Source organism: Balearica regulorum, chromosome 4, assembly GCF_011004875.1.
Source record: "Balearica regulorum gibbericeps isolate bBalReg1 chromosome 4, bBalReg1.pri, whole genome shotgun sequence".
In the NCBI taxonomy this organism is placed as follows: domain Eukaryota; kingdom Metazoa; phylum Chordata; class Aves; order Gruiformes; family Gruidae; genus Balearica; species Balearica regulorum.
In genome coordinates this window covers 14,765,823-14,789,214 of record NC_046187.1, presented here as the reverse complement: position 1 = coordinate 14,789,214, position 23,392 = coordinate 14,765,823, and the positions used below count along the sequence as shown (strand labels likewise).

Sequence of the window (23,392 nt, the reverse complement as noted above, 5' to 3'; positions counted from 1 at the left end):
TCAAATAATAGGACTTAATATATTAGCATGACCTGTGCAGCTCGATTTGAGCTTTTATGTATGCACCATGTTTAATTACATGACCTCACACATTGTGTTCGACAGTGCTCAGGAAAGACAAATGCATACTAAGGCATGACTTCTCCTGTTGTAGGCAAGCTAATAGCACTGCATATTACTGAAGTTGCTCAGTTCAACATGTGACAAAATCAAGTTTTCAGTTATGTTCTTCTTCAGATATAATAACCTTGAACCGAACTCTTGCTTTGTACACATACCTTCCTGCACTGTTTTAAGCTGGATTGAATCTAGGTCCAGTCACTGGAACAGATCAGGGAATCTGTTTTTCACTGTTTGTTACCCCTGTGGAAACATAGAGGAGGAGTTGCCTTTGTGGAATGTAGAGGGGAAGAAGGCAAACTTATATATAAAAAGGGAATTAAGTGGGACAAGAACAAGAAAGGGATGGACAGTGGGGATAGCAGAGCTGTGATAATAGATAGGGAGAAGGAAGGAGAAAAAGCCTGGGAGGTTTTGATGGAGTAAACTTGGTCCCTCATATGTTTACATTTAATTACGAGATTACACTATTTTTCCATAGAATTCCTACCTCATGCAGGATGCACTTAATGAGCAGCTATTAAATATCTTGCTTTGCCCTTATCATGCATGGCCTCAAGCCCTACGTGTTGCAGACATTTCCAATCCTTGTCCAAAGACAGAATTACACATTTTTTTCAGGGATTTTTGCAAGGCCTCTATCACTCTTAACATTTTAAGTAGGGTTGCACCAACAACACTAATTCTAGTATTTCCTAACTTTTCAGTGATTAAAGTTGTAGTCTTAATACTCTTTTAAATTTTTTGTGTGTATAATTGTATATGGCACTGTATAATATGTATGCATTCATATATATACAATATAGCGTGAGCAAACAAATTGATGTATAAGTGTTACTGAAGGCTATAAAGGTGCTTACAATTTTATTTTATAAGGACAGAAAGTTATGTGAGGGCATGAAGAACTCTAGAAATGACTGGCAACAAAAGAAAGCAAAGATCCTCCTTACTATTTTTAACCGTTGTGTTACATCATGTAGTTCTGCAGCAGATTAGTCATCACATCAAAAGGTTGATGGAAATAATAGTGAAAAGGACTTGGCGGACTTTGAACATATATGAGGTAATGCAGTAAGTGTGACAAATGACTTCTGGCATTTTAAGGTGAAATGGAAAAACTACAGCCAGAATACCTGACTCTTTTCTAGTTTGTTTTTTTTTCCTTAGCTTTTCTTTTTTTTAAATTCCTGATTGCAATATGCTGATATCAGTGCAAGTTTTATGGTTCTGTACAGGACTTAGGTAGAGTAGAAGGATGTCAGTTACAGTAAAGTAGTTTTGTGATTTTAAGTATTTTAGGTAGTGTGGTCTAGAGGGTCCATGGGAGGAATAAACAAGACAAAGTTCTTGCTGGAATAGCTAGGAATATGGTATTTAAGAGAAGGAAGCTAGTGATTTCTTAATCGCATCAGTATATTGGGACAAACTTCTCCTGGTAGCATATAATAGTGACAATAGTCTTCAATATTCTTTTAGAAAACTCACTTCGATTTTTCAACAGCGCTCTGCAATAACATTTTGTAGTGCTGACTTAAAATTATTGATTAGCTAAAATTGATGGTCCAGAGCCAAACTGAGGATCATTGACAACAGCCAGTAGTGAATCTCAGGGAATGCTGTATGTTGAGGATCGTATAGTTAAGATGAAAGGGATAAAAAAGAGTTTGAAACTTTTTTTTTATCTTTTAGAAGCAAAATATAGATATGAGTAGTACATTTCTAGAAAACTACTGCCATGTATCCTAGTCAATTACATTACTTGATATGTCTTTCTTGTTTCATATATGCAACATCCATTCATGTTTACCTGTTAGGATCTTCAGTGGGGCTAAAATTATGGAAACAAATAAAGCAAAACATATGAACAGTGAGGAGGTAGATCAAACTTGTTCATGTATATATGAGTTATTATTGGACTGATCAAAATAATATGTATTCAATTTTTTTTAAAGATATAGCTGCTATGTGTGTAGTAACAGTAACAATTATTTTTAAGGGCATTGACTTGATATAAGACTAGGATAAAATTTATTTAACATTTTCATTGTGTGATTGAGGGCCAATCTTGGCATTTGTGTTAGGTAAGTATTAATAAGATATAAATGTTTGTGAAGCAGAAAAAATAGCTAAGGAGCAAAAATTTATCTCCTAAAGTAAAGATGAATATAGAATAGTATGCATTTTAATAAACAAGTGACATAGTGCTTCATAAAATCATGTATCTAGTTTGTACAGGTTTGCCCTGTCACATTAACAACTGTTTAATTGACTATTTACTATTCAAAGCGTTCTTTTGTTTGGATCAGTGTTTGCTCCCATTTTATTTATTATGCCCTTTACTGAAGAAGATGGTGATCAGTATGTTCAGTTAAGTTACATGTGATTTTAAGGCTGCAGTTTCACAATTGGTGTAAACCAGTTTAAGTCTATTCTGCTACTGTCCCACCACTTTTCTGCTCCAGGCAATGCGTTATAATGCCTTTCTTCTGCTGGCACCAACATTCATGCAGCTGTGTAATTGGTTGGATCAGACAGCTGATCTGCCTGAAACCTCATTAATTAATTTTGGTAGTTTTCAGCTGAATAGAGTCAATCCATCTGATCCCAGCAATCCAGTGCTGGCACAAAGGAGGGGCCAAGGGCTTAAGGAAATAGGGAGAACTTTCCCTTTTGGTGGCAACGTGGATGCGGATTGTGAAATAAACTAGTTGTGAAACTGTGCCTGAATTGTGATGAACAGCATGCTCTAAAGAGGATGGAGAAATAAAAAATTAACTAAGAAGTTGTAAATGGGTACTGCATAATCAGTGGAAGTGCTTGCAGGAAACAGAAATTCAGTTTTGAAGTTTATAAACTGTATCACGAAGTGAAGAGGAAATTTTTCTTCTCTGTGGCCCTAATCCAGTTCTCTTAAGAGTCCCTAGAAAAACTTTCATGTTTTTGGTGTAACATGGATCAATTCCTGTTTGATGCTAACATGTTTCAGATTAAATGGCTAAAAGAAGAATAGTAGTGAGAAGTTTGCCAAGGAAAAAAAGTCTTCACTGAATATCCATAAACCAGTGAAAGGATCTTAAATACAGTTACTTGAAACTGAAACTATGAACAAACCATTTCATAAATATGGAGTATAATATGGCTTGCTGTTTGAAAAAGTATTTTAAAAGTTTATTTTATTTGGCTACTAGTGGTCAGAAAACTTACACAGTATTACTACTGTGTCCTGGTCAAATCCATGCTGTAATTCTCTTAAATTCCAGTTTCTGGTGCAAATACTTAATTTTGCTTTTCACTGATACTTAAGTTTAAAATTAGTTCCTTGGTCATAATGGCAGTACTTGCTGAGATGAAAGCAATATGAATGTTATCACAAATAGTTAATTTCTACATTAAATATATCTTCATGGTTGTAGGGAGATTGTAGTATTTATTTATCCTGGAAAACTGCAGCTTACTTCTAAGCACCAAATTTCCAGAAACCTTGGAGAGTGCAGTAGAGAGATTAGGCTACAGAAATGTTTTAAAAGATAAGATTATATCTTTTCAATATAGCTGCGTAAGTAATTTGTTTTCCTGGCAAAGATTCTTGAAATTAATATTAGGATTCTCTTTCTCATTTAGCTATTTAGGTGAAGGTCAGTAGCTAAGTCTTGCTGTCCATATAATCTGCCTTCTTTTCTTCTCTTTTCCTTAACCCCACCTCCCAAGGATGCACTACTTAGATAAGTCAGCCATCCAGAATTAGATTTGTAAAGTTCTCTGGCCTTCCAAGTTGCTTTTCTCACATTCATACGATTCTCTCCTGCCAACTTAGCCTTCTGTCCTCCACCCATCCCTGTTTTGATTCATTTCCCTCATGCCGCGTGCCTAAATATTGCCCAACCCATGTGGAAAGTCCTTAATTCTTGTCAAGACAGGGTCATGACTAGCCCACCCAGGAAGATCAGAACCAAGGCTCCCAAACTAGGAGCAAGGCTTGCCCACCAGTATAAAAGCCGTTATTCCCTCATGCTCATCCAGGCCTTTGGGTTAGCAGACAGTTTGGGCAGAGGCACAGAAGGTATGTGTTAGGGGAGATGGTGTAGGCTGGGAAATAGCAACAGATTTATCAGGAACGTGAGGGGGGCCATGCAGGGGACAAGTGGGGTGCTACAACTGACTATGAGACTGGATACAAGAGCAACTAAACTGAGGTTAGAGGTATGGGACAGGGAGGGTCAGTGGATGAACGGTGTAGAGGAAAGCAGACTTGGTAAGTTAGCCAGTATGTTTTCCCTTAGTTATGTCTGGACATTTGGAGGAGCTGGGGAAACAAGCTTGGCAGAGGACCAGCAGGCCACCTACTCCAGCTTTCTCAGCCCCATGGGGGAGGCTTGAATTGAAAAGAATGAGCAGACTGAGGCTATACAGTGGTTAGCTGTGGAACAGGCCCACCCTCAGTTCTGTGATGCCTTTGGCCACCTCCATCCAAGTCTTTGATGAGTATTGCCCTTGGTTCACTGGCTTCTTTAACTGCACAGCCTATCGGTCCATTGACCAATCTGTAGCCTGTAGGATACTTGGAGAATTTAAAAAGCTAGTAAACAGTAAGAAGAACAAATCAAGTTCCTTGGGGATTTGGATAACTGGAAACTGACCGTACAAGAATTTTCAGGAAAGGTAGCGCTTTGAGGATAGTACAGACATGCAGTAGGACCTGAATAAATATTAGAAAACTCCATTAATCCCAGCTGTGCCTTCATCAGATGATGGTGGACATACGGTATGAATTTAATTACCATCTCTGATACCAACCTCTATTTTACATACCTCTGTCAAGATTCCAGAATCTGTGTACAATCTGGTTCCAGCCCAGCCTTGAGATATGCTTGAGCCAAAGACAGTTCTCTAATAGCTGACATCTTTGTTAGTGATCTCCAGCCAGCAGACATTTCCAGCTATTGTGCTACCCTATTTTTCTGCTGTCAGGTAGTAAAAATGTGTTATGCATAGCAGTATCATTCCTTAGGCATATTTTACTATACGGTAGCTTCTGTGGCATATCATCCACCAGAACTATTCTTCACAACAAGCTGCTAAACCCTACTTTACTGAAAATGAATGGGAGGTGGCGATGGTCATCCTGGGGAAGCTGTCAAATTATTTGTTAACTTAAATCTTTTTTGATTACATAAAATAGGCCAAACTATGTGGTTACTTACACTCATATTGTTTTGCAGATATTTCTGTTGTTACCTGAGAGAGAAGGCATATAAAGTATGGGAAACCCCCAGATCTATAGCCTCAATCTTTTTCTTATGCAGTCTTCAATTCTGTGGTATGAAGAGTCCCATTTCTGGAGTCTAGTCATCACTGTGGGCTTTACGCAGCGCTGCAAATTTCTGGTTCAAAGGCAGTTATCGCTTTCCAGTCAGGCTATGCTATTTACTCCTTCCTAGTGTACTATGTCCTATGGCTCCTGGCCAAGTAGCGTAAGTTCCTGTGACACCTTTTGAAGTCCTTGACCTTTCTGATGATAGCCATACAGTGTGTAATTAACTGGACCAGCTGGCCCTAAATATTTGGCTGTCCTATATGACTACTGTGACCTGGAGTAATCAGCAGAGTGGCTTATTTGGCTATGAAGTGACTAATCTCAGTTGCTGTTGTTATTGGACAGATTCCTATATAGACCTTCATTTTGGGCGTCTTTATCAGTGGTGTTTGTGGAGGATGTTCTTAGGAGTTTGTGTATTAGGAAGTTTATTTCAAAAAACGTCATAGGAGAATGGCTCCATGTACAGCAGAGATCTGCTTCTTTCCTCTCAGAGCTCACTGCCTAATCCCCCAGTTCATATGAAATTACTACAGGGAATGAACAGCAGAAACCAGAACAAGACAAGGATGTATATAAGAACTGTGCATTGTACAGATGTAAAGAAGGGCTAGGGAGAAGAAGGAGTGTCCACGGCTCTGTTCAGAAGTAGTGTTGGGCTATGACTCTCTCAGTTGATTAGTGAAACAGCCTGAATCTGGTGGTGATTCATCTTGGAACTGGAAGAGTGGGAAATAAATTGTGGGTGCAGAAAACAGGGCAGTTAAGAAATGGCCTGCTGTCTTATCTTGAAAGGCTATCTAAGTACATAAACCAGTATTCTGTTCAAGTCATTGATTCAAATAATCTTGAATCCTCAAATCCTAACTGTACAATTAGAATGCAGGATACTTTTCAGTTATGGTGTTTTAGACACAGTAACCTAAGACGCAAGACAGCCCATTATCTCTCCTATACAACAAGCATTTGTAACTGGTTTGATGCAGTTTGGGATATTGATGAGGCAGATACTTGGTACAGTTCATAAGGTCAACACCCTTGTTCTAGGCTATACATGTAAAGTATAGTGAGAGAGATAGAGTTGTGCCTACCTGCTCTCCTAACACCTTGATCATCAAGAGAGAGAATCCTAATGTGGTTGTGTTCAGTAGAATTTGCATGTCATGCAAAGTAATCATCTTAAAACATGGACACATATTTAGAGAAAATGTTTTGTAGCACTTTCAACAAAATTAACAATTAAACATAGAAGTTAATCATAACACACAATGATGAGCAGAATCTTAAGAAGAGTGAACAGAAAGTTAATGTGGCAATGTCTGATAGAGCAGAATGCATGAAAGGTGAAAATGTCAAGAATAAAATGCTTCCTAGGACCCTATAGAATAAATGTCTGTAGGAATTAGGAGAAATCCTATTGCTTCGGTGTACTCAAGACAGAGTGTAAGTGAAAGGGAAAAAACAATTCTGAATGGACAAGGGCTGGATGAGGTGACCTTGTAACTCTGCCAACTGTTAATATCTCATAACACACAGTGCAGCAATGCTGGTAGGAACTAAAGTAAGAAGAAAGCTCACTACAGCCATTCATGGCTGGCTCATCCCTGTTAAATGTTGGAACACAAACACAGAGTAAAAGCTAATGTTCTTGTCCACTGTTTCTGGCACACTCACTGCAAGTACCAAAATAATGTTGCTCTCCTTCATTGCAGTTATCTGCAGTATATTTGGAGTTTTTTCTGCCTCTGATGTATTTATTCTAGAATTGAATATCCCACACGGTTTATTTGGAACTAGGACATGAAAAATATTTTAAGTCATATTTTAGGCATGATACTTCTTCCAGTTCAGCTGATGACTAGCAAAGTTGACTTCATTTCTGTTAGGCTGGGCTCTGAGATGGGAACTAAGATTTGTAAAGGGCTTATTTTGTTCAGAGTTAGTTTCGAGACATGAATGTAACATCTTCCATTCTTTGGCGTATGCCTGGAGCTTCTCTGTTTATATCATAGGTCACACTGGTACTGTTTTAATTTTTATCTGGAAAAGTAATTCTTGTTTCTTTTGGCTGAAATTGAACTGATGGGAATTACTGCTTGTAATGTCATGCAATTACTAATTATTGGTGTAGATGATGAGACAATATTTCTCCAGTGTTCAGGAGCTTGATGTGTAGTCATGTCAAACAGTAAGTAATACTTCTTGAAGCCTATTTCTCTATTTATGACTAGCAGAATTGATTATTTTGAGTCAGATACTTGCTAAAGCAATAGCATTACAACATCCAGGAGTTTTTAATCTTTTACTCTGAATCTTCATGTTATGATTTTTAAATAAGTTGGAGTAACAGAAAATGACTTACAAATTACTTACAGAAAATGACTTTCTGTTTCTTTCATTTCACTAAGAATGCTATTTTAGTGTGAACATTAAAATCTTTGGTACTTGCTTCCAGAAAGAGTATTGTATGATAAGCCAAATTATTTAAGATAGTTGGAGACACTATTTCAATTGACAAAAATTAAGATAAATGTTTATTTGGCTACACTATAAACAAATGGGCTGATTGCTCTACAAACTGTGGCAAGGCATAAGCTGATAATACCATGTCTTTGACATCAGTAAATGCTGCAATTCTATTTTAGTCCTGTCCCTGAAAACTTACCATTACTTTCTAGAACATTGGCATTTAAACACAAAGGACGTGATTTCTTTAAAATACAACATGTACTTTTGTGGATGGCAAGTTGGAAGTAAAATAAGTTGTTTCCATGAGCGATGACATTCAGCAGCTTAATTATCTGATTGTACTGATAGAGTTTTAGTCCTTAGTCCAAATAGGAGTATTTGTACGCAGGTGCTTCCAGCATGCAACATGGTGCTAACTTCAACAAATTTAATCTAAAAGCATTAAGAAAAAAAGTGAAGAAAGATTTTTGATCACCTTAACTTTGATCATGTTGTCAAGTTTCCTACTGAAGCGAATACAGTTATTGAAAGGAAGCAGAATATTAAAGCTATAGAATGAAATTGCTTTATGACAAAGAATGAAGGGGTGTCATCACTGGAACAGAAATGGCCACTTTGTTTTATTATGTTCTGTGACCTACATGGGAATCACTGTCACCTCTAGATGTCACCTCTAGATGTATACAGATATAGTTATGCAGGGGACTGAAATTGCTTTCCCCCTCCCCCAGGGTGTACAGTAATTGTGCCAGTAAGAGTAGCATTAAACTATGAATTGATAGCGGGAGACACAGCTGCCAAAAAGCAAATATATTTTGTGTCCAAAATAAGTATGTACGTACACAATATATGCCTATGTATATCTTCAAATGTATTTCTGCAACTCTGCTGATTGTTTTCTATGATCTGCTGAAGCTATGAACCAGCTATATATGGCCATAGGAATGGCTCTTTGTGTAAATTATAATTTTGTATGCTATTGTCTTAGCCTCTTCATATCTGCTAGCATTTTGGAGCTGTCTATGAGGGAGCTAGGAATAGTTTTCTGAAAATGCTGAACATCTTTAATTTACATTAGAAAAGTTGGCCCAAAAGAATGTACAACCTCTGAGTTCAAATAGAAGTATACAGGCAACTTCAAACATTCAAATAATATATATATACAGATCTACCAGAGTAGATGAAGGGTAGACTGCTAAATGTATCAAAACATGGAATAATTCCAGTGGCAAGTTAGTGTTCTTCCTTTTGGGGAACAAGTGACTTGACTATTTATTAAGAAGGACAAATTCACATTTTAAGATGGATTTCCTGCACCAAATGGTTGCAGGTGACAGTGGAGACTCATTTGCAAATTTAATGGCTGAGATCACTAAATATGTTTACTTGACATAAGGAGGTATTAGTATGTCTCAACTGTTATCAATACACTTGCAGTGCAATTGTGAATGGAGAGGCCAATCAAATGTAATTTTTATTGTATTGATGTTTTCCAGTGAGAGGAAATCAACAAATTTGTAAATATTATACTGGAAGGAAGTGGGGAGGGTAACTTTTTATATCTACCTCTATGACAAATACGAAGTCAATAAGGTGTTTAGAAATATCACAACTCACGTTTGCTCAAAAAATGTATTTATTTTCATAAAATATAATGTTGCTGGAAAAAGCTTGTGATTTTCAATTGCATTTAAACACTGGACCATATTTCCTCTATTCTGATATCTTAAATTTTCTAGTTTGGTTCCTTATGATTGTTCTTTTCCTGATCATACTTGACTGAAAAGAGTTTTGATGGTTTATTCTCATTGTATTTACATTAATGGCTTGAATGTTTTATAGTATTCTGTAATAGCTTATTTTTTAAAAAAAAAAAAAGTCATATTAGCTTAGAAGAAATATCATTGAAACTATTTATGTTAGAAGAAAAATTAAAGGACGTGTCAGCTGTACTACTTCTTATAGCCATATTTAAAGATTTTTTATAGATTGTTGGAAATACAGTACTAAAATATATAAACAATTAATAAAATGTGGAACATACCATGAACGCACATCAGTGAAACTCTGGAAAATGTTAGAATGAATTATTTTTGTGCAGCTTGGTGTGGCTTTTGCTTTGGAAATCAAGCATCAATTTTCTAGTTTTGACTGAAATAAGGACCACCCTGAAGCCAAGCTTAATTGAAATAAATCCCTTAGGAGGCTCTATTTATCACTTCATTATAAATTTGGCAGCTAAAAATACATAACAAAATATGTAAATTAGAGATGAAATAACTTTTACATTAAAACAAACACTTAATTTTGGGTATCGAATTCATCACTGACAACAGATTGTTGGGGGAGACAGAAAATGACTTTAAAATAGTTCTGTAAAATTGTCAGTCTTAACAAGGATACATGGTACTAGGAGATACAAGGCTGTATAACACCAAATTTTAGTCATTTTTTCATAATGAAACACTTCTGGAAAGACATAAATATAATTAGAAGCCTAAATCCATTAATATTTACCAACATGCATAACTCTTTTCATCTGTTTCCTTGTGTTGATAAAGGAGATACTCTATGAATAATTATCTTGTAGGAAAACTCTGTGAATAATTGTCTTGTAGGAAAAAAAATCATGACCTCAGTATGTTTAGTATCCGCTATTAAGAAGAGTTTTGAAATAGTGAGCCAATCACTGTCAGGCAGTCAGTCTTTAGATTAGAAATTGATACGGAGTGTGATGTTAATCTCTGTTGGAATGCCTTTATAATGAATAATTGGAGTTTGGAACTGAAGGAGAATGTTATTAAAAGTATGATATCACTCTGACTAAATATTAAGGCGATGTTGGTAATAAATCGTTCCAACTTCTGTATCAGTTTATCTAATGGATGACCACTGTAGAAAAAGGGTTCTTGCTGTTGCCAATACATACTGTTGTTTTTAGAAGCAAGTTGTGAAAGCATTGAGCTTTAGTAGCAAAGTATTTTTGAAAATAAAACTTTACGTTTTGTTTCCTTGTGTCAGCACAGTTTGGTAGATCTGAATATCTTTTACTGATCATATATGCATAGGAGCACCTCTCCTATGAGGACAGGCTGAGAGAGTTGGGATTGTTCAGCCTGGAGAAGAGGCGGCTCCGGGGAGATCTAATTGCAGCTTACCAGTACCTGAAGGGGCCTACAGGAAAGATGGTGAGGGACTGTTTATCAGGGAGTGTAGTGACAGGACAAGGGGTAATGGGTTTAAGCTGAAGGAGGGTCGATTTAGATTAGAGGTTGGAAAGAAATTCTTTACTGTTAGAGTGGTGAGGCACTGGAACAGGTTGCCCAGAGAGGTTGTGGATGCCCCATCCCTGGAAGTGTTGGATGAGGCTTTGGGCAACGTGGTCCAGTGGAGGGTGTCCCTGCGCGTAGCAGGGGGGTTGGAACTAGATGATCTTTAAGGTCCCTTCCAACCCAAGCCATTCTATGATTCTGTGGTTCTATGATTTTGTATTTGGCTTTTGTCATGTTGAGGAGATGAAACAAGGTTTTCCCCCTCTACTACTTGCAAAGCAGTATTGTAACAGGTAACTTGGAAGAATACATGCAAATGAGGAAAAGCACACAGCTCAGGTGCTCTGATCTTGTTGTTCTGATCCTCAGAAAGGTCCAGAAGATGCAGAAATTCTTCTTCTTCATTACTCAGTAGCAAGAGAAAATGCCACATCCATGCTACTTTCAGTAGCGTGTGGGCTTTTTGTAGTTTCTTCTTCCTTTGCTCACTCATCTTTCAAAAGTGTATCACTATTCATGACAGCATTCTTTCCTGTTATCTGACAGTTAATAGAATAATTTTCCTTTGATTCTCCACCAACCTCTTTTCAAAACCATATGTGAGTCCAAGTACTTAAGGTAGGTATTTCAGAGTACTTTCAGTGTTTCTTGGCTCTGGCTGGGCACAGTGTTTTTCTGCTATGTGCTTTGTCGTATATTGTCATTGCACAAAGCTATTTTTAATAGCACTATGCACATGCACATTTGTTTGCTTGCAATGCACAAGTTTTGTTTACAGTTTTGATCTATCGACCACATGGTTACCATGTAAAAAACAGATCCTGGTTATAATTACTCCTGTAAAATATTAATTATATATTTAGTAGCTCAAGAAGTAAGAAGAACTTAAGTTGGAAGAAACAAAGAAAATTAGTTGTATTTACATGGTTGCTACATAGATATCTGATATAAGTGCATAGGAAGTATCATTTGATGGAATATCTCTGTAGTGCCAGACACAATAAGAATAGTCATAGGAACATGCTGCTTCAACAGATACAGTCATGGTCAATATGGTAATGGTCCCGGGTGTGAAGAATGGTAACAGAAAAGGTTCTAGGCCTACAAAGAGAGAAGTTGCTGCTTACTTGTCAAAGACGGATAGATAGGCAAAAGTGGCCAGCTTTACAACGTCCCTAAGAGACATACATGGCACGGTTTAGGAGTTTGATTTATAAAATTCCCTTGAATTCTGTGATTAATACATTGAGTACATGAACCTTTTGATGCAAACATTCCTATTTACTCTAGTGGCTTCACATTTAAGCACAGGACCATCTAATTCCGAATCATCTCACAGAAGGAAATAGCAATTGCACTTGATCAGACATGGCTCTGGAGGAAGATGTGATATAAGGAGGTTGTACTGCTAGGGACAGGTTATTGTGAGTATAATGCATCTCCTGAGATGCGTGGTAAATAGTATGGTGAGATGAGAGACATTTTACGGCCTACTTTTGCAACAGCTTGCAGTCATAATTTTTGTGATATTTCATGGCCTCAATAAAACGGCAGGATTAAACTCTTCTATGCTTTTCATTTCTTTCTGTATTTTAAAAGCAAACTGCTACACATAGTAATATGTTCAAATTACTCATGCAAACATGAGCCCCATCAGTCAAAATTCTGTGCAATGAAATAATAACCATAACTCTTGTCTGTTTTTAATGTGTAAGAGCATGAGAACTGGTAATTATTTATTCTTATGTATAAAATTATGGTTGGGAAAAAAAAAGTTAGAATTGTACTACAGTGATTTTAAAATTATTCCAAGGTTTATGTTCACTGGAGCATTGCGGGAGCATTTTTAAGGAAGTCATTAGTTTTTAGAATTTGCAGTGAGTTCATCCCTGGAGTACCCTGTATACATCACTTTTTATTCTAGTGACAAAACATTATTTGATAGTTTATATCAGCAATAAATTAAGTTCCTATGTAGTTGCACTGCATTGACTGACAGCCATTGCCCAGATAAACCAAGCAAAGGTGTGAGGGTGGGTTCTACTCCTTAACCAAGTTAAAACAGGAAGTCAATTTATATTTGTAAACTTTGATCATTATTTTCCATCCTTACAATTCCACTAGAACTTTAATTTATTAAAGTGCAGACTTAGAAATAAAACTTAAAACAATTTAATGAATTCATTTCTTACCAGCTTCTTAAGGATGATGCTGGTTCATTGCCAACAGCAAGACAGTGAGATTAGTCAGATCAAACAAATCCTAAAATATCATCTTGCTACAGTTCAGCTGAGTGAAAACCACCACTGAGGTAGACAAAGAATCTCAGGGGGAGAATGCAACTCAAAAAATAGTGAGGAAGCCTGAAGTGTTTCTATATATTACATCATGTAGCATACAGTTTTCTTCAACTCCAGGTTTCTGATTCAGCTGAGCTTGCTGAGTTTGGACTTGCATGATCATACCATCTGTATTTTACAGAGGTAGAACATAAAAGCAAGTAGTATATATTAATATATAATGAGAATTAGTTGAAAAATGTTCTATATCTCCATGCTTAGCCACCAGCACGTTACTCTGTGCAGCAGGAAGTTCCACAATATTCTATTCATTTCATACTTTTTTAAAACTTCACCTTGATAGACTACATATTCTACTGGTTTTGATAAAGCAAATGGAATCACAGACTAATAAATACTGATTTAGATAAGTAGTAAAATGTTGCATCTATGTCAGTTGGGTCTGTGTTAACAGAGTTGTATTTATTGGGAAGCGATTACATGAACAATCCCATTATTTATTATTTCTGCATCTTTAAAATGCTGGCTAGTCTGCAAGCTGCCTTCTTGGAAATCCTAATTATACAGTAATTTAGTCTGTTTATAACATGTTTTCAATTTTCACTACATATTCTACTGTCAGAAAATCCTCTGACATTTGGTTTTATGGAAATATTTAAATCATAACAGCAAGCTACTGCACTGGAACTCTGGCTTTTGGAGACAAGGATGGGCTGGTGAAATTGTTCTCTTGTAAGTGGGACATTCAAAAGAATTCCCAATTGATTTCCAGCACCGCATGGTGCTGTGCTGCACAGTGTGTTTTACTTCACACATAGGAAAATACAATTTTAATCCAAGATGCTGCTTGAGTAGAATTGCAATATCTGAGGGGTTTGCATATGAAATGGCAGGAAGTGATTAATTAGCTTTACATGAAAAATAAGAGATTTTCTTGAGTCTATAGGTTTTTGTGTGCATTTTTCTACTTCATTAAATTTACTCACATGCTTCACATACTCTTCCTGTGCATAGTAATACTAACTTTATTATTCTTCAGAAATTTCCAATGAGATCCCTGTCTTAAATATACTATGAAAGCTAGACAACAAAATTCCTTTTTGATCTTATGACATACTTTCTATCCTATGTTTATTGTTCAACAATGCAAAATGCAAAATTGCTGTGATGTAAAGTATTACCATTTGTTTTGCTATTACGTAGCCAGGAAAATATGTGGTAGATCGCAGTTATACAACATTGTGAGACTCTAGCCAAAATGCTGAGAACCCATGCTTTATGGATCTGACAACAATGATTTTCAATTAGAACATTCAGTCATTTCCTCATTAGTCTATGAGCTCATAATCTCAACTGGTAATTATATCGGTGATGTAGTTCTATCTCAGAGGCACAGCAGGCAATATTTGCTTTTTCATTTTTTACCTCTGTGATTTTCAGCGTTGGGGATCTTATGGTGATAGGGACAATGTAAATTCACTGACAGACAAGCAGACATCTCTATCTAAAATCCTATTTTCATACTATGCATTCCTTTGCATTCATAATCCACTTAGAGTTTTCTCTCTGACCTTCTGCTCCTTTCAGTTAATCTCTCAGTGCTGGAGTCACTGCCACCAAAACTGCCCTCTGCCAGGTTTTACTTCCTGACACTGTTCAGATAAATATATTTAAAAGATTTATACCTATGTAAAAAGCAAACAAAAATGCTCACGTTGTATATGTGTACTAGCTCATTAGTCCCATTTTCATCTGATTTTCTAATAGCCATATATTTCCATAACCATGCCCTTTTCTCTTCAAATCTCTTAAAGCTTCAAAAATTTACTTTAGATCCATGATGTGACAGACCATCGTTCAAACTCAGAGTTACACTGTTACTTCACAGAGTATTTTGGAGTAAGAGTTTTCTTGATCCAAATCGTTTACATACTTTTATTTACATACATTATAGTTTCCACTCAGAGAAATACCGCTTCTGTCTGGAACACCCTGACTAACTGTGACTGAAATATGGCAATATTTGTCATATTTCTGCTAAGAACAATCCAGGAATTGCTATCTATGCCTGCTAGTGTGATTTATTTATTTATTTATTTATTTATTTATTTATTAGGAGCAATGAAGAACTGGAGAAGCTGTGAAGCATTAGTTTCCAACAAAACACATGATTTGGGCTTAAATCTATGAACTTTCCACAGCTGAAACATGTCCTTTTCTTGCAAAAACATCACATACCAGTTTTTTCCATGTTAAAGATAATATTGATATGGAAAAAGACAGGGATGGAGCTGAACTGAAGTTGCAATGAAAACCAAGTGTGCACAACACTATATTATACAAAAATACTTTTAGAAATATTATCTTCTTTCAAGAGATGTTTTAAGACTTTTCTGAAGTTTCTAACTTTTTCAAGTAGTAAACAGGAATTACATCCATTGAAAAGAGACTTCGGCAGTCAGTTTAATATAATGGGTTATAGCCAGTTTCTTGTCATACTTCTTAGGACACTATCGGATTCATTCTCAGTAAAAGTTACTGCTTTATGGAATATCTAAGAACCTCATAAATCTGGAAATCAGGAAACTAATTCAGATGGTTCTGTGTGATCTCAGAGGAGTGCAAGGTTTCAATGTCATAATTCTGATATTTAGAATTTTTTCAGTGTCAAGATTTAACCCATTTTTAAACATTGTAGAAAGCTTACCCATAGTTAAAAAATGCTAAAACTGGGCTATTATTTAAAAATAAGTAATGCGTTGGTTTGTTTAGAGTTTCAGCTATCAAAAATCTTAGTATTAAAACAAAGCTGTTTGTAAGGTGGCATAACACAAAACAATATTAGGCCAGGGATGTCAGTTCAGCTCTTTTGAGCACATAAAATTAAACTACTGAGTTTATATATTGCTAGCTTTCTAAGTTACATATTTTCGATTCTAACAGTAAATACTGTTAAAGTGCTGTCATTCTGGGGAGGGAGGATAAAGATATTGCTTTCTCTTATAACAAAAGACTTTGAACCCTGTTTGCAGTGCTAGACCTTAATGCAACTTGAATTCAGTTTCTAGTAATGCCTCAGAGGGGAAGAGGTAGCCAAAGCAGTAGAGGTAGAGCACTTCCTCACTGGTCCTGCACCAACCCCAAGATGTAATCAGAATCTGCACTCATGATTTCCAACTGGAAGCTGTTTGCTGCTAATGCCACTGTCTTCCCAGGGCAATGAAGAAATAGTACGTAATTTTCACATAAAAAGTCTATGTTTAAAGTGGAGATCCCCCCCTCCCAGCTGCCCTCATGAGCAGTAGTGCTAATTTCAGGTCTGTCATCTGAATCAATAGCAAAGTCAGTCTCCTAATGCAGGGCTTTTGCAATTAGAAGGCCATATTCCGTTTCCCCCTGAAAATGGGTGGAATTGCACCCCTTTAGATAACAGCTGAAACTGGTGGTGTTCATCATATGCAATTATTAAACTAATAATTTATCTACAAAAAGCAGGGGGATTAATTGTGGCCAAGCTCCAGGTTTGGTTTGCATGTCTGCATCTCCTTTTTAGTTTCAGTTAAGTTTGGTTCTTTACTTTGCTTCTTGTCTAAACTTTAGAAGTGTTTCTGAAGCTAACCACTGTTTAACAATTGCCACATTTCCTCCCACAGGCAGTTATGTTTCACTTGTGGTTTAAGTAATCCATAATATGTTATTGGTTACTATGAGTTTGTCAAAGCATTAGTATTTCTTTGAGTTACTAATATCATTGAGAGACAAAGAAAATCTCATTCATTTCCAAAATTGAGTACTACTGGCATAGAAACTCACTAATGCTAGTAGTTTCTCTATGGCAAGGGACTACTAAAAGAGAAGGATAGAGAAAAAGAAATATTGTTCTGGAATGAGATCCCATACTGCGTCACTGCTCTGGTATACCATGAGAGAAACACAGCTAAAATACAAACAGAGACTGGGATTTTTTTGAGAACTTTTGGCCACAATAAATTTGGGTTTGGAACTAAAAAAAAGAGGTGGAAAGAGAAGACATGCATGCCTAATACTGAAGGAGAACTTGTTTGTATCTAACATATTGGAGAAATTGTTTGAGAACAGTTCATTCTAGTGAAAATATTACTTTTGTAACACTGCCAAGATCAGTGTTTTCTCATTCATGAATCAGAGTTCTTTGCTCATTTGTGGTTGCTTTCTTCTCATCTTCTTTCTTTTCCTACTGTCTTTTAACAGCAAAAAGCCATCAACAGTTGCCTGGTTAAGCACTTGCTCAAGTATCAGTTGTGAGGGGTCTGTAGACCAACTTAGCTGGGCCTCATCCATTTTCTCAGAAGTGCTGATCTACTCTTCTTATTTGTGTAGTCCACACAAGTCTTCGATTTTGTGTGGACACGGTAGGATTCTTTTGCAGTTATTTAGCTCTGTTGCAGAAGAACTTGTATGTCTTCTGGTAGAAGTGTGAGAAAGGCGTTGAAAGGCTGTCCTTACTGCAGATGTGGGGGGTCCAGCACAAGCAAAAGCACAGTGTGGGCTTTAATTCCTGCCACCAACTGCAAGTTAAGTGTGGGTTCAAAGAGGAAATGAGCATATACTTTAAGATCTGGAGGAACTGGGCAAACGTACGGACTTCTATACAGGTAACAGAAGTGTAGGTGTCTCTCTCTTAGAAACAGCTATGTAATGACTAAATGTCAGGATAGATCTGTCTCTACAGGTACCCAGGGCTCCCTTTTCTGAGCTGGATTTGCTGGTTCTATCTAATTCTCTTTAGATGAAACCTGGAGACTCCTGACGATTACATAGCTGTGGATGTTCTGTGCAGAAGAATATTGGCCATTTCATTATAACAAATCCAACTAAAACAAAATGATAGTTGGGGAAGGAGGGAGGGAGGGAGGGAAGGGAAAGGAAGGCATTATTCCTTACCACAAAATGTTCCTCAATTTCTCTTCATCCCCTAAGCAAATTAACAGAGTAGATCCTTTATGCATGCAGGCCTGTGGAGGAAAGTTACTGAAGCACTGACACAGAAGGAAATCATACAAGAGATTGTACCTGGCTCCAGTAAAATTTGAGTGTGTGGGTGGCAAGGAGCTTAGTTCCATGTGCGTTCCACCCCACAGGCAGCTCCACAACTTCCTGTTGTGGAGGTTTCTCCTCTTTCATATGTGGCTTTGTGCAGTAGGCTTGCCTTTCCCTTGGTTGACGTATTTGCAGCCTGTGTACAGTAAGTAGCCTTGTGCAGTTTGCTCATCCGAAAAGGCTGCATATAAATTTGACTTATGAACTCTGTAGGGTGGTGTTATGAAGAATTATCTCAACTAAGAATAATTTTTCATTAGTTAAACAGGAGATGACATAGTGCATGATTTTTTTTTCCAGACTTTTCAATATGTCCCATTCAGGAATCAGGACCAAAGACAATGTTATTTTAGTTCTTTTTGGAATATATTTACTCACTCCCAATGTGTTCTGTCCTTCTTAAAGTGACACATGTTTACTCAGAAAGGAGTATACCAATCACTAGAATTGTATATTTTCTGTTTTAATATGAAGTGTTTTCTGACAGCCTGAAAGAAAATTCGGAGACTAGAATCTGAGCTCACAGAAAAAGTAATAGGTCCAGGCTTTAATGATTTACAAGCAGAATTATATACTTACTCCCTTTGCTTGTGAGCCTTTGAACTAAGGGTTAACATGACAGCAAGCTATATCTTGCTGAAACATAGACAAGTGTGACTGAACCATTGAATTTATTCTTTTTTTGAATCCTCTTGATTTATTAAGAAGGAAGACAGCAGAATGAATGAAAGTGTAGATCAGAGCCAAGATTTTCATCTTCATTGTGGATCCGATCTGGATAGCAAGGTAAATGTTTTGTGGTTGAATGACTGTCAAGGAGTAGCTAGGACGATTAAGTAGCTCGATGTAATGCCCATGTAAGTAATTTTTTTTAATGATTGGAAGTCTGAGTGTTTTGACCACTAAAATGAAGAGGTACAGAAGCCTGTTTGATGTCATAGGACATGGATAAAGAGGATGGGGGGCGTACAACATTTTATAATGGAAATATTTATCTTTATCTGTCAGTCATTATCAACAGGCATTCAGATTCTGTTGACACAGCAGTATTGAAGTTGTTTCAGCTTCAGTAACATGAGTTTGTTTTACATTTCAAGGGATTTAGCTAAAAATTAGTAATGAAAACATAATACATATTTCCATTTACCATTTTGGTTTGACTGGTATGGGTCAAACAGCTTTGTATTTTATTGCCTTGAGTGTGTAGAGTATACTATGGGTGGGATATTCCATGGTTCAGACAAACTAATGTTTTCCAAATTGAAGGCAATCACATTAAATTTTTATGATGTAAGTAGCATCAATAAAACTTGAATAGGCACAGATGTCAGTTGCTTCATATACCAGTTAGTTTATTCAGGGTACTCAAGTTAAATAACAGTTTGGCTAACTTTGAGGAAACTATTTCATAGGTCTAAAGAATAAGTATGCAGTCTTTTTGGAGAAACTATAGATATGATTTGAACGTGTAAACAATATAGATTATATTTTACAATTTGTTTTACTGGCAGAATTTTTACTTGTTGTCTAGCTGGAATCATACACAATTTAAATACAGAATATAAAAAATAGCAACCTCTGGTTTAATAGTGATACTGTGTGCCACTAAGTCTATTTTTTTAGTCCATTAAGCCTTTATATAGTTCAAATAGGCCTTATACTAAATACTTTGGAAAGAATGAGAAAGTTTACATATTTTGATCCTCTGTGCAAATCTGTTAGAACATTTCATTTAGTCACAAAATAGAGTGCATTTGGTGGGTCCAAGTAACAGATACATGAGTCCCAACTGGCTAATTTGTGTGGGAGTGTGGGTCTTTCATCTACACACCTCATTCCAGGCCACTATTTTTTCCCTTTATCCAATCCTCAACGAGCAGCTGCGTGCACATTAATTACCCTGCAGACAAGTAGTCTTTTCTGTTTCTACCATAAATGCCACTCAATGAACCAGCCACTAGGTCATGCTCAAGTGCAATGGAATCTTGTTTTTCCCTCCCAAACATCTAGCATCACCTCCACCGTGACTTCAGCTTCTGTCAGGCCAATGAAGTTGTTTTGCAAATACACTTATTGTGGTGGTATAAAGGAAATTTTAATAGATATAAATATATTAAACTTACAGTCATTTACAGGAGCAGGATCTAGAGGAAATTGTGGAATTTATCTTTTTTCCCCTAAAACTTCTCACACATTTTAAAAATTGCTTATTTTATCATTGTGGAATTAAACAATACTGTTAAAAACCTCCTAAGATTCAGCTTCTCTAAAACCACCTATGGGATTGTAGCACAAATATTTTCTCCCTCATGAGGACAACATCAATTGAAATATAAGATTGTCTTTCTTTGTGCACTTTTATCAACAGAGATTATTAGTTATCTTCAAATTTTGTTTAACTAGATCTTTCTTCAGGTGATTATTTCATACAAAAATGAAGTATTATTTAATGAAGATTGTTGTCTCTGAAAACAGATAAAAATGTTCATTTTCATACTTTCAGTGTAAATATAAATTTTAATTGAAAAAATATAATCAAGAAAATAAGTTATTAGAATGCTGCAAATAGCAGAGGCTTCTAGGACATCTCCGTGCAGAAAAAATTGTGGATTTTTTGGGAGCTGTTCCTGAGTCACTAGTATGAAAAGTGTCTTTTGTATGGAGAAGATCAACAGACATATCAGACTGAAACATAAATCCATTTACTTCATATGTGATTTTATAGCTTTTCCTACAGCCTTTCTGGAAATTAGAGAAGACATTTGCTTTTAAGTAAGATTCTTTCTTATGGAAGATGATTAAATCAGGAAAATGATGCCCTAGCATTTTAAGCTTATTTGAAGTATGTCGCACATCTAAAATGACTGAGAACCATTGGCTTAAACAGACATTACCTAACCCTGAGAAGTCTGTGTTTGTGAAATTTGATGAATATATGAAGAAATACATTTACTGCAGCACTCTTTCCACTGGCTTAATCAGGCCTATGGAATTACCTCACCTTGATGATTCTTTCTCTAGCAGCTTCCTTTTGAAAAATTTTCCTTGCTTTTGGGCAATAGATCAATTGTGACAGTACCAATCTCTTCCAATGACTACTGCCTCATTTTGTAGCTCATACCACTCATTTGTGACCTGTTTACACTATGCCACTTTGGACACAATCTTGGAAACAGCAGAAAAGTTGAAAAGCAAGTTAAATCAGTGTTCTCTCTTTAAATCATGGTATAGAACTGTCCTAGTTTTCAGCTGGGAAAGAGTTAATTTTCACAAGAAGCTGGGAGAGAACACAGCCAGGATAGCTGACCCAAACTAGTGAAAGGGATATTCCATACCATATGATGTCATGAGGGATTGCTGCTTGGGGACAGGCTGGGCATCAGGTCAGGTGAGCAAATTGCATTATCACCTGCTTTGTGTATTCTGTTATAAGCACTGTTGTTATTTTCCTCTTCCTTTGCTGTCCTAGTAAACTGTCCTTATCCCAGCTCAGGAGTTTGACCTTTTTCTTCTGTCTCCTTGTCATGCCATTGTGGGAGGGGGAGGGGTGAGTGAGTGGCCGCATGGTACTTAGTTGCTGGCTGGGGCTAAATCATGTCAGTCCTTTTTGGCACCCAACATGGGGCTCGAAGGGTTGAGGTGATGACAGATCTGACTAGAGCGTGTTAAAACAAATTCATTATATACATTTCTTATATTAGTTAAATAGTCACTGGTCACAATGGTGGGTTTTTTGTTCACGTGGTTGTGTCATGTAAACCCTTACTTGCTGTATGTATTCCCTGTGGCACTGTTCACTTCTGGGAGAGGGGTCAGAATTCTCATTTTTCTGTACTGTGTAATATCAACTTACGGTATGATAACATCACTGGTCATGAGGTTAAGCAGGTATTTGTATGTTGCATTGCTGTCATGTCCGTACCTCGGATGACGTCTCTTGGAATTTATTAATAATCACACCCAATCTATGGGGAAGACGGGGTGGGGGGGTAATTTCTCCTGCCCTTTCACCTCCCCTTTTTCCTTTGGACTAGTTACAAGAGCTTTTGAGAATTTTGAATATCCTTGGGATGTTCAAGCCAGCATGTTCTTATTGTTATGTCTCCTGAATATGTTCCAGGTCTTGTTTAGGGTTACAAAAAATTGTTTTAAGAATACCACCCAGAGATCTTCCCTGAGGCTGGATAGTTATGGGTGGCATGGATGTGGGAGAATGTGGGCAGGTATCTAGAGAACTTCTCACCTCCAATGGTTTGGAACTTCACTCCTGAACAGCTACAAGACCCTGATGAAGTGATAGAATATTTGAAAGGAAAATTCTGTGGCTGTTCCAAAGATGCACAACTTACTGTGCTGTGCTGGGCCCTGGCCAGTATCTATCAAACACTATTCGATAGTAGGCAGTGCCATCAGGGGGAAGAGAGGGAAAACAGAGCAACAGGCACTGTGGCTACTCCAACCCTGGTGACAGGCACTGCAGCTGAACCATAAAAACAATCCATACCAGTATCAGTTGTCCCCATACAGAAGAAGAAATACATAAAAAAAAATAGTTCACTTATTAAGGGATAACAACAAACCAGGACCACCACAAGAACAGTAGGAAGAGGCAGAACCAGAAGAAATGACCCGATCCCTGTCCCTGAATGAGCTGTGAGAGATGTGAAAAGATTTCAGCCACCATCCAGGTGAGCAGATCATTACCTGGCTGCTCCGATGCTGGGATAATGGGGCCAGTAGCCTAGAATTAGAGAGTAGGAAAGCCATGCAGCTGGGATCCCTGTCTAGGGAAGAGGGCATTGACAAGGTGATTGGGAAAAAGACACAAGCCCTCAACT

The 23,392-nt window shown here is 37.0% G+C and overlaps 1 long non-coding RNA gene across 1 annotated transcript in view; it reads left to right on the top strand.

The window, feature by feature from the left end:
- The window catches only part of LOC142601672 (uncharacterized), a 264,842-nt gene that overhangs the window by 118,309 nt on the left and 123,141 nt on the right, over positions 1–23,392 (top strand). The window contains exon 4 of the long non-coding RNA XR_012835217.1: positions 19,260–19,340. This is a non-coding gene — a long non-coding RNA (uncharacterized LOC142601672). The remainder of the gene's footprint in view (positions 1–19,259; positions 19,341–23,392) is intronic.